Source organism: Macrobrachium rosenbergii, chromosome 57 (genome assembly GCF_040412425.1).
Source record: "Macrobrachium rosenbergii isolate ZJJX-2024 chromosome 57, ASM4041242v1, whole genome shotgun sequence".
NCBI classification, from domain to species: domain Eukaryota; kingdom Metazoa; phylum Arthropoda; class Malacostraca; order Decapoda; family Palaemonidae; genus Macrobrachium; species Macrobrachium rosenbergii.
In genome coordinates this window covers 18027302-18041047 of record NC_089797.1, presented here as the reverse complement: position 1 = coordinate 18041047, position 13746 = coordinate 18027302, and positions in this window count along the sequence as shown.

The window sequence follows — 13746 nt, the reverse complement described above, 5'->3', positions numbered from 1 at the left end:
AACCCAGTTCTCTCAAATGAAAGGCAAGGGCGGTGCCCACTAGGCCATACAAGTCTAAAAGAAGTTGGAACCTGAGAGCATCTGCATCCAAGGAATTACCTGGGCAAGCTAACTGCTTGCATCCCAGCGAGTTTTCCCCAACTTCCCGACTCAGCTATGACCCAATTGACAGCATTTCATTCGAATTATCCCTTCTGAGTGAATAAGATAGAAATAATCAACACACAATCACGTGTGGAACAGAAATAAATTTCTGACTCACATCAGGATCGAACCCAGGTCTTTCAAATGAAAGGCAAGGGCACTGCCCACTAGGCCATACAAGTCTAAAACTCGCTAGTATGCAAGTAATTCCTTGGGTACAGATGCTCAGGTTCCAACCTCTTTAGACTTGTATGGTCTAGTGGGCACCGCCCTTGCCTTTCATTTGAGAGAACTGGGTTCTCTGATGTGATATATATATAGAAATTTATATATATATATATATATATATATATATATATATATATATATATATATATATAATTATATATATATATATATATATATATATATATATATATATATATATATATATATATATATATTTTTATATATAATATAGAATGTTTTTATAGAAAGAATATATTGATATGGAATGTGAAAGAAAGTATATAAACACCAAATCACATTGAACTGCACTAAACAGACACAAGAGCTTTGTAAACATTCTTCTAATTAAATCTTCTTGGTTTTGAACTACTTTAATGTTAATGAACTCTCGTACTTTAGACTTCCTTTTTCTACCAGGATATTTCGAACTGTTTGGGTCTTTACTCCTCACTTTTCAGTTTCCATCTTTCTTTCTCCAGAATAATTAGTCTGATAAGTCTATTTCCTTCTCTCCCAGCCTATTCAAAGATTGGCGCATTGTGGTATTTTTTGAAATGTTACAACAAAGCAGTTATGAAAACGAGTCTTCTCATTCAAATTAAATGAAAATAATGAATCATGAGAATGAATAAATGACCATTTACAGTAAAATTCACTATAAATGTAGCTAAAGAATCATACTTAAATTTTAAACATATCCTAATAGTCAAGCAGAGGGGTCGGCAACCGCGAGGGATTTCACTCTGCCCCGCCAACTTAATACCTGGACATTATCTAACAGATGTTACATAGTTTACGGAGTCAAGCTATCCCTAGAAAGGTTAATTCGTATCCTCCTCAGTCTTTCGTTTGAGTTTGTTGTCTGGTGGTAAAACAACTGTATTTATTTGTATTCGATGGGGATAAGTTATCGAACAATAAGCAAAAACAAGTGTCTCATTACATAATTTGTCATTTCTAAATGTATTTCATTTGTAGTAAGGAATTTGCATTTTTTGTTGATTGTATTAGTTGTATTCTGTTATTCCTGCAGTAAAATAGGAAACCTTGTTTAAAAAATGTTACACTAACTTCGTTGCTTTTTCTTTAAACCTCGAGACCAAGGTAGCCTTCTGGACAGAGCGGTCTGAGGTCCAGACAATTTATTATAGTACATTTTGATATCATGGCCCTCCTCAGAGACACTGCGCAGCTGTCTGGGCCGCTCTTTCCAAAAGGTTGCCGACCCCTGGTCTAGCATATTCATGTTTCACTCCCTAGTATTTCCATACACAGGACAGTCCTGAACATGCCTTGCCGATCCTATACTTATCATACTCGTTTCTTTTGTCTGTGAAACACAGGGAGAGTTCACATGCATATTGAAACCAATTACAAGACACTGAGGCTTTATTATATCATCGTTCAATATGTAGGGAAGACTTCCTGAGGTATTGATATAAATTTCTCCTGGCTTACATAAATACCTTAGATTGCGTCTTGTTGGGCTTCAGTTAGTGAAGCAAATGCAAGACGATTAATATTTCACACACTCGGCCTCTGAGTGTACGCAAAAATGCTTCAGAATACCATAAACAGTAGGCCATTGAAATCTGGAACCGTAGCTAACGTAATGAAAGAATATTATTAGATTTATTTATGTAGGGATATAATTTTTGATTTATTTATGTAGGAACATAATTTTAGATATACTTATGAAGGGATATAATTTTAGATATATTTATGTATGGACATGTCGGTACGGAAGCCCACTGTTTAACACAGAAAAGCTTTGTAAATACATTAGCCTCGCAAGCTAGAGAAAATTGTATTTGCAGAACAAGTTTCAGTGTGGCAAAATCGGGGGTTTTGAGGGAGCAAAGTTTAGTTAGTGAAGTCCCGCAGCAAGAGAAAAGGATCTCGGAACTCGAAGTTCAAGTCATAGCATTAAAACTGAGCGGCAAAGTTTAAACGCAACGCAGTCGACGCTCACCGCTGAAAAAATACCAGAGAAAAGAAAATGAGTTCAGAGACTTAATTGACCCTCCTGGAGTCCCTGGTGTCCCTGAGACTCCTCTGGAGGAGGTGGCTATCCCCTCCAATTAGGCACGAGAGCCACCCACTCACGAACAGAAGGGCGCCGAAACACGGGTGATTAAATATGTTTTGTATAAGGGAAAGAATGGAGTTTTTCATATTTCGTATTTTGAACCCGATGTTTTTCGTTACTGATGGGAACCATAATGATTAAAAAGAAATATCCTTCTATTGGGTATGTTAAGAAAGCTATGCAAACAGAAAGAGAAAAGGAAAGCCACGAGTTAATTTTAAAGGGAAACAAATAAATAAACAGGCCAGAGCACTTTTCATAAATACTGAATACAAGAATATTTTTTAAATTGAGATAAAAACACGTGAAGCAGGTAAAAAAAAAATTGAAAACAGAACTGCACCAAAAGCAAAAGTACGCAATTATGAACCGTCCTTCGAATTTTCAAAGTTGACACTACTTACTGGCAGTTGAATGAAGACAAGAGTATACCGCACTTAATCTGTCTGTAAGTTTAACATATACAGTCAATATTACTCTCAAAGTTATTGAAAAACAAAAAAATTCTAAACCGTACAGTTCTACTTCAAATTTGCAGAATACCTGTGACACTGAAATAAAAGATCAAGGTTGCATTCGATATAGATTAAATCAAAATTTATATATAATTGAAGTAAATGGGAATTTCACCAAAACATGTTTACCATTTGTAACTCCATATATAACTTGGGATGGCTTAATATAACAACTTTTCAGTGATTAAAACATAGACGAAAGAAGCAGGGCTCCGTAAAAATAAAATGGAAGATTATATATTGCAATTTTATCTTTTTTCATGGGTGTTGACATGATTTTCTTTAACCCAAGTCTGGGAAATTTTAATTTTATTTTATTAATGATACAGATCCTCCACTGTAGCAGAGAGAATATCACGGTTAGCACTGGTCTGGAAGTTTTCTTGAAATTAATAGGCAATCTCAAAGTAACTAGGTATTTTTCCTTAGACACATAGCTATAATTAAATCTCATATCCTTGATACTTTTTCACTTAAAAACTATACTTGTTAAAAAATGTGACAATTCATTAAAAATATGGAAGAAGGATTAATCCATATGAAAGACCCCTAACTGAATCAGGCTGCATGTAATCAAACTCTGTCCTCACTATCCTTTCCATAAATATGCATATATATATATATATATATATATATATATATATATATATATATATATATATATATATATATATATATATATATATATATATATATATATATATATATATATATATATATATATATATATATATATACATACACATGTATGTGTGTGTGTGTATTTGTATAAATATATTTATATGTGTGTGTGTGCATACGCAAGTATGTATTTTTTTTTATTTACAGCTGTTCTCATAGAATAAATCAATCAAGTTTGTCCCGATAGTCATTCAAGTGTAACACAAGCAAAAGACAAGCTCAAACTAAGTTGGCATAAATAACAATCACCCGTCGTGAAGAGATCTTTTCAGTTTAAAAAACTCGCATGAAAATCCGCAATTTTATTCTGCTTCCATTTTTCAAGAAAACCTAGTGAATGAGAGCAGTAACCTAAATATCAAACAATATCCTTTTCTGTAATCGATCCGACCAACCATCAGCTGTGATTCCGACAACCTCGTTCCTTAATCCATTATCAAGAGTCCCCCGTAGTTTAAATTGACACCTCCCAACTTTCTTTTTGAAGAAGAGGCATCGCGATGGTACGCATAATTAAAATAAAACATATTTGTCAGAATTTCTAAAACAGTTGACTGGCACTACTTCCTTAGTTGATATTTGAAATAATAGTAATTAAGGAAAATTTATCAGTTTTGAATATCATTTGTCTACAATAGAAAGGAATGTTTTTTTTTCAGATATGGAGCCAATTATGTACTTGAAATACTGGCACTCAAATGTATGGTTATTCATACGCCTGAATCCTTTAATCGATTTACTAGACGCTTGACTTGCCGCAAACTTAAGGCGCAAAGGACGAAAAACTTAAGAAAGAGTAAAACGAGAATTTTCAAGTAAAATCGATGATCTAAATATGGATCATCTATCTACGAGAAAATCAGGATAAATATTTAGTTTAATGAGAATGCATAGAATATGGCAGTTTTGATAGCATATTTCATCTCTTGAAATGACTAACAGACGACATATACAAACCTGGTGAGAGTCAAATCTTCACGAAATATCATTGGTGCAGTAACTTTTGGATACATTTTTCGAGTTTCCACATGGAGTACAAATTGAAAATTTGATTTTATTTCGACTTTCCTTCCGTGCTCTGTGACCCAGTTTTGCTTCGAATACAATCTAGACACCAGGTGCGCTATGTTTGGAATGTGGGGAGAGGGACTGAAAAGTGGAATCTTTTAATGACAACTAAATTTATTATTACTATTGTGAAGACAATTTTACCACAGTCTCTTTCACAGGTCCGTTTTATTGCTTATGTTTATTTCTGCAGTGAACTGGAATCATGCCATAATAGTCATGATTAATTAAATTTTTTTATTTATAATTAAGAAAAAAATACTTGTTATTTAACTATTATGTTCACTAAGTATTTGTTTTCCTACTTGAAACTCTCGGAATATGCAGCTGAAAATATAATAGCTTCAGTTTATCTTTTAGGGAATTGCTGAATTATAAATGCCTTCGTGGTGCATTTAACGTCAAAATTAATTCACAACACAACGCATAATCATTCAAGACGTGACTAAGATAATTATAGTTCCACAAGGAGCTACACAAATTCTTCAGCGAAAATAGGAACCAATGGTGACCCAACTGCCATACCATCTCCCTGGTCTTGTACACATGTCCATAATGTCAACTACGAAATCTCGTTTCTTAGACTATATTTCAAAGAGCATCTCTTGCCCTTTTTACCTCTCAAAGAGAATTGATGCCCTTCGACGATATTTCATCGTTCTCCCTAAATGTCTTCAAGTTTCAAGGATTGTTCATGTGGTTTCGTTACATGTCGAAAAAAATACTTCTTTCAGGAATCAGCTCACAACAGTTGAGGCGACCTTGCATTCTTTTATCAAAATAAGTTTGGTGTTAGAACCCTCCTCTTACTGGCAGACTTCCTGGCTCAAAGAAACTCTTAAGCAAATTTATGCTGAGATTCGTTGTCTATAGACATTAAGTGTCCAAAACGTAATTTTGAAAATCGTGAAGGATACACTCGACGATAGCTGAAAGTCAGCAACAATTATCAAACGTGTCTTAGTCATCACACCTGAAAATTTTCAGCAATGATGAACCATTTAAATTTATGGCAAAAATTAAATCCTATACAATCCATCCGAAATACTTTCTTAAACTACGGGCTGTCTTTCGGTTTCATTTACAATTCATTTACAGACTTTCTCTTCACTCTATGAAATAAATAGGTTGTAAGTCCAAACTAAACTCAGTAGTTGCTTAAAAATGCCGTAGAGTTGTGAAAAAGCTGTCGCGACTAAAGACCAAGAAATGGAAGAAAGAATTTTGCGTATTTTTCACCAGAAACTTACGCATGAAAATCGGAAAAAACTCCGACGTTATGAAGATTACTGATTGAAACTAATATATATATATATATATATATATATATATATATATATATATATATATATATATATATATATATATATATATATATATATATATATATATATATATATATATATATATATATATATATGAACAGTTTTATATCTGAATGATTTGAACTACTTAAGATTGGATGTACTTAACCGAGATGACAAATATAGGATACTCCACCAGGAAAAGGCGCCCAGACTTTCAGCAGAGACAAGTGGAAGTAACTTTCAGATACATAAAAACTGATTAGTTTCCAGGGACTCTTTCCTGATAATATCTCAAGATCAGCAATTGTAGACGAAGGTAGGTTATCTCACAATGGAGTATGAACCTCTTTGTGTGGATGGAGGTTCACCTTAAGGAAAAATAGAAACAGATGCTTTAATCAAACAGAAACATGAATATGAGAAGATTTCTGATCGAAATGGTTATTGACGAATAGCTGAGAAGAGAAGGGGAAACAGAGCCCTAATGGAAACGCCTGGAAATTGTAGGGGAGTATATATTGCATTCTCAACTTTAACAAATATATAAAGAGGTTGGAGAGGAATCCAAGCATAGTTTTCATAAGGCCAGGGGTCAAAGTTTAGATAACAGGAGAATAATCAGCCTCTGTGAAATCCCTTAAAGTTATCAAAAGTGATATTAAGGGATTCTAAAAAGTTCCGTATTAAATATTTCAAAGATATTAAACTAACATCAATTACAAGAAAGTAGATTTTATCATATCATGAATGTATTTTCCTATCTTTACTTTTCTTTTAAGCCTTCCCAGCCAATATATTTAACATATTTGCAAGGCTCAGTCATTGCACTTCAAAAACAACCGGCATGCTGAAAAGTAATTCAGCTACAACAACGAAGAGCGCAAAGTAAACATTATTATTACCGACGGATAGAGACAAGCGTTCGTGACCCTCTTGCACTGAGAGTAAATACGAGAGCTGGGAATGTTGAAGTTTTTGGGTGTAAAGTGACTAGGGGAGCCTGCCAGAGGGGAAATGCCTTTCATTGGGTTGGCCCAAAGATGTTGCGCAACAGAGATATGTTCCTTATTGAAAAATGAGGTAAAATTTATTCACTGGATATACTGAAATGATAAGGTTGACGGCTAGTTTGAAAGGAGTTTTCTCAATAAATGAATATTGGATTCATAGTACGATTTCATTTTCAGATACAATACTTCTATATCAGTAATTCTGCCCTGTAGCTATTTTCTAACACTGGGTATTTATTAATACATATGAATTTAAAGTTTAGTGACAATAAATATAAATAAAAGGTTAGACAGGAATGCAAATATTGTTTTCTTAAGACCAGGGATCAAAGTTTAGATAGCATAATAATATCCGGCCTCTGTAAAACCCCTTAAAGGCACATTGTATGAGGGAGCTGAGATTTGATTATGTCTGTTTTCAGCAATTCATCTTGACATTTTCGGTACTTGAGGTTCATATAACTTGATAAAGTTATGTCCAAAATATCTTTGTATTTACGCGCATTAATTTCCCTATATGCAAATAAGCAATTAGTACAAGAGCCAATTCCGTTGAAAATATCCTTCCTCAAAACACTCACGCAAGACATCACCACATAACTCCGTCAATTCCCATCATCTTGCTGTTCTTCATCATCTTACTTACCAAATTGCTCATACTCATTCTCTCGTTCATATGTTTTCAAACTAACCTCAGTGCTTTCCACTGTTGTGTTACTCGTTACTGAACGACATACTTGAAAAATGATCAGTTATGTACGTCAGCTATAATTTTCTTCTAGTCTGTGAGCTCAGTATTTAAATACGTTTTATGATAAGTGAAGCAAATTAAAACACAAGGATAAAGTTAGCTGTCTGTAGAACATATTTTCTTATGCATTCCCATTTCAACAATAATACGTTATGCGTTGACTTCCAATAATTGGGTTACCAACGTCTTGCAGAGTTAGAGTTGTGATAACTTACACATCGCTTGAAGCCCTGGTTTGGTCACATCTACTTCATATTTAGACCTCAACTGCTGTTGTTATGCCTAAGTTAAGATGAAATTTGCCAGTTCTTTTGTTTATAGTTTATTCGCTTTATTTCATTTTATAAAACCGCAATACGGTGAAGTGCGTCCCTTAATTACTGATCGAAAAATGTCTTAAGCGTTATACTGACATATGCCTTTTCTTAAAGAATCTAACTTCCACATGACATCTGGACCATGGAACTCTTTTAGAATTTTGCTCTTTTTTAACGTTTAAGAGAAGAGATGTGTGCAGTCGTTAAATGCATACTTGCTTAATCCATTGTTGTTTAAAGGCCATAATTGTAGCTAGTAAGAGTTATGGACACCTATGTTCTGATACCACATAATGGGAAGTCCTAATGATCAGCACCATTGTCCTTTTAACAACATCATGCATAAAACTCTGGACTGGCTGTAGAGTACGCTAGAAACAAAAACGGAAATTACAATAGATTTTTCAATCCATCTTTCAGTTTTTTTCTGGTTTGTTTTTACAGAGCTTTGAAAGGGCTTAGATGAAACTTTGTATGAAAAAAAGTCAGTGGGAAAAAATGACTGTGGAAACAGATAATGGAATTTCCGTCAGATCTGACAAACAATAACGTTTCCTGTGACTTCAACCTATGTTATCACAGTTTATTGAGTCATTTATATTTCATTCACGTGCATAAATCAAAATCTCTACCACTTTCCAATCACTCTTACTTAATGTAATTCCTTTTTTCCGTTAATCATTACTTACATCACTTCACGTATCTATACCGATTCAATTTGTTTGGTATCTAAAGTATTACAAAACAGTAAATCAACTCTTCAACTTTTCATCTTTCCACGTTTAACGGAAATTTTTTTTTTTATCATTACTTGCATCACTTTACGTGTACATGTTACAGTAATACTGTGAAACCAGGGATTTCACAAAATCCCTGAAATTTTCATGGAATTCGTGAAATCACTAATTTACCTGGGGACATTTGATCCCCGAGGAGCTAATAACTAAACACAGCGAAACATTGATTCATCTACCAATTCATTTATCACTTATAATTCCCCTTCGGTTATATTCCCCAAGTAGCGTAAACCGGATACTAAACGAAATTTGTAGCTTCATGATTGTATATGAATCACGGTGATGTGATAAATATATATATATATATATATATATATATATATATATATATATATATATATATATATATATATATATATATATATATATATGTCTGTGTGTGCATGTATGTATGTATATATGTATTCTGTATATATGCCTCTTCTGCAGTTGTAAGGATAAATTTCCCTTATTCTTTAATTGTAATGAAGTACTGAGGAATATTTTAGTAAATCAGAAATGCATTTGAAATAGCTTGATCCATATCACCTAAATACGCTCCGTTGATATGAGCATCATTATATCATTTCTGGCATCGAAATATCAGCCATCAAGAAATCCAATTCGAGAGTCAGCTCATTTACTCTAATCACAATGATAAAAATGGAGCTGTAAATATCCTCCCCTTCAAAAAACGTAATCCCTTAAGCCTCGCGTTGATATCAAATATTATCCTGGATTTTAAGCTGAAGATTTTGGAAGGGAAAGTTTTTTTTTTTTGTGTCGGCAATCATTGATGATGTCTGAATTCTTCCTCATTTCCTGATTCTCTCTCTCTCTCTCTCTCTCTCTCTCTCTCTCTCTGTCGCTTCGTATAGGTGTCACAAGACTGTTTTACAAGCAAAAGTATTCTGTTCCATGCACTGTATTCCGTGTCTTCGAGATATTTATAACCACTTGTCTTTTTTCTTGTAAAGTAAGTGATAACACAAAATAATTATGGAAATATACCCAATCTGGCCCAATCTCATTGTTCATTTTTCCTTATGCATACTCCTATCTCCATTCTATTTATATTGTGGTTATTCTCCATATGTTTCCCATATTAATAACTCCTGCTTATTTGTCTGTTTATCGATTTTCTTAAACACACGTGCACCAGACACCTAAATATTCTAAGGGCGCTAATTCCATTGTCATACTTGTTCAGGCATCCTGTACTATCCTTTATAATAGACCTTAAGACTGCTTAAGTATGGAATTCCAATTCCATGGGTCTCCTTATTTCTGTGAATTATTAAAAATAGTGGGATTTTTGCCACAGGTAATCCATTATGGAAGTGAATGAGAACAAATACCATATCTGTTATCAGATGTTACCTCCCCTGCACACTTCCAAAATTTTCTATTAGACTGCCCATGAAAATGAATAGCAGTAAAAGTTAAGAATACCTTAGTTTAACCAGACCACTGAGCTGACTAACAGCTCTCCTAGGGCTGGCCCGAAGGATTAAACTTATTTTACGTGGCTAAGAACCAATTGATTACCTAGCAACGGGACCTACAGCTTATTGTGGAATCTGAACCACATTATACCGAGAAATTAATTTCTCAAGATTACAATTCTGTAATGGAAAGAGAATTTAAATTTTCACTCTTGTATTCGGATTTAAGAATCTCAATTGAGGAACGGAAACAGAAATAGTAAATGGAATGGCCAAAAGGTAGTGGCACTTTGGCTTTTATATTCACATTAACACAAACACACGAGCATGCACCTCACACAGACACACACATATATAAACTAGTATATATATATATATATATATATATATATATATATATATATATATATATATATATATATATATATATATATATATATATATATATATATATATATATATATATATATATATATATATATATATATATATATATATATATATATATATATATATATATATATATATATATATATATATATATATATATATATATATATATATATATATATATATATATATATATATATATATATATATATATATATATATATATATATATATATATATATATATATATATATATATATATATATATATATATATATATATATATATATATATATATATATATATATATATATATATATATATATATATATATATATATATATATATATATATATATATATATATATATATATATATATATATATATATATATATATATATATATATATATATATATATATATATATATATATATATATATATATATATATATATATATATATATATATATATATATATATATATATATATATATATATATATATATATATATATATATATATATATATATATATATATATATATATATATATATATATATATATATATATATATATATATATATATATATATATATATATATATTATATATATATATATATATATATATAATGTGGCCTTGTAATATGTATATTTTTCTTTAATTTTGATATGTTTGCTCTTATATTTGTCATGTGTTGTGTGTAGTCATAATGATTGTTGAATACCAAGTATCAGATCTCAAAAGAGTTTAGAACTAAAAATATATTTTTGCTGTTAGGGTGATGTTTACTCAGGTGTCCAGCCAGGGTATTTTCCCTTTTGAAGGGTCGTCTCCTTATCCACTTGAACTGTCATCGAAAGAGATATGGGATGACAGGTCTAGATAATAGTGGTTGCCCCAAAAGGCTCTGGTTTGAACAAGTGTTAAGTCCTGAAATCCCCTGTCAACTACAGAGATATGTGATGACAGGTCTAGATAGACCTTTTGACCCAGGGGAAAAATCCCTTGTTATTTCCCCTTCAGCCAGGGAACATTCCCTTTTATTTCCCCTTCTCCAGGGAAAATTCCTGGACCCGTTTCCCAAAATGCCTTAGTGGTAACATAGGTTTCTTCTCATTGTAGAATCTGGGACACTGGCATTAGCCTGTGAGAGACCATTTGAGTTGGTCAGGTTCTCTCTCTCTCTCTCTTACCATCTCTTTCTTCAAAAGAGAGTAATTTTTAGCATAATATATTTTTGTGGTCACTAGTAATAATATTTCCCTTTTTGAGATCTGAGTGTGGTAAAAGTATATTAGAGGTGTAATGGCACCTCTTGAAAAGTGTGTTTTTGTGAATTTTCCAGAGGTGTGCACAAGCTTGTGTAAGGTAAAGTTAATTTTACTTATTATTACAATGCTATAATAAGGCATATTAGGGAGATTTTGCCTTAGAGAAATTATTGTTGATAAATCTTTTGTGGATTTTTTTTACGTTCTTGTGTTTGCAATTTCTTAATTTTGCCCAATTTTTATGTTGGTGATTTAACAATTATTTATTTAGCATTTTGCATATTTTTGATACTTTAATATTGCATACTTGATTGGATTTTTATTTATTAACCCTTTAACGCCGAAGCCCTATTTACAAAAACGTCTCCCGTATGCCGGCGGCGTTCGGTGAGTTAGCGCTGAAGCGGAAAAAAAGTTTTTTTAAAAATCACAGCACGCTTAGTTTTTAAGATTAAGAGTTCATTTTTGGTTCATTTTTTTTTGTCATTGCCTGAAGTTTAGTATGCAACCATCAGAAATGAAAAAAAATATCATTATCATGTATAAATATTGGAATATATGACAGCGAAAAAAAAACTCGTATATAATTGTATACAAATCGTGCTGTAAGCAAAACGGTTAAAGCTAATGACTTAATTTTTTTTAGTTGTATTGTACACTAAATTGCGATGATTTTGGTATATAACAAATTTTAAAATGATCAAAGCAACACAGAAAATATTATCACAAAATGATGCATGAATTCGTAACGCGCAGACGTAAAAATTTTTTTTTTCAAAAATTTACCATAAATCGAAATAGAGACTTCCCGTTCGTTGAAAAATGAAGCTAATTGATTGAATATTACTAGACTGTAAGTGTTTTAGCTTACAATTGCAGTTTTCGATCATTTCGGTCGAGTTAAAGTTGACCGAAAGTCGAATTTTTTCTATTTATTGTGATTTATATAGAAATATTTCAAAACTGATAAAAGCTACAACCATGAGTTATTTTTTGTTGTATTGTAAATGAAATTGCGCACATTTTCATATATAAAAATTTATGTAACGACTAATATAAAGCGGTGCAAATATTACGACAACGAGACGAAAGAATTTCTGAGATGTTCGGCCGAGTTACCGCGCAGATGTAAGAAAATTTTTTTTTTTAAATTCACCGTAAATCGAAATATTGTGCTAGAGACTTCCAATTTATTGCAAAATGAAGGTAAACGATTGAATATTACTAGAATGTAAGAATTTTAGCTTACAATTGCGTTTTTTTACCATTCCCGTCGAGTTAAAGTTGACTGAAGGTTGAAATTTTGGCAGTTATCGGGATTTATGTGAAAATATTTCAAAACTGATAAAAGCTACAACCATGAGCTAATTTCTGTTGTATTCTACATGAAATTGCACACATTTTCATATATAAAGTTTATGTAACGACTAATGTAAACGATGCAAACATTACGACAACATGACGAAAAATTTCTGAGATGTTCGGCAGAGTTTCCGCGCGCAGACGTAAGGAAAAAATTTTTTTTTTTTCAGAAATTCACCATAAATCGAAATATTGTTCTAGAGACTTCAAGTTTATTGCAAAATGGAGGTACATGATTGAATATTACTAGAATGTAAGAGTTTTAGCTTATAATTGTGTTTTTTTACCATTTCGTTCGAGTTAAAGTTGACCAAAGCTTGAAATTTTGGCAGTTATCGTGATTTATATGAAAATATTTCAAAACTGATAAAAGCTACAACCATGCGTT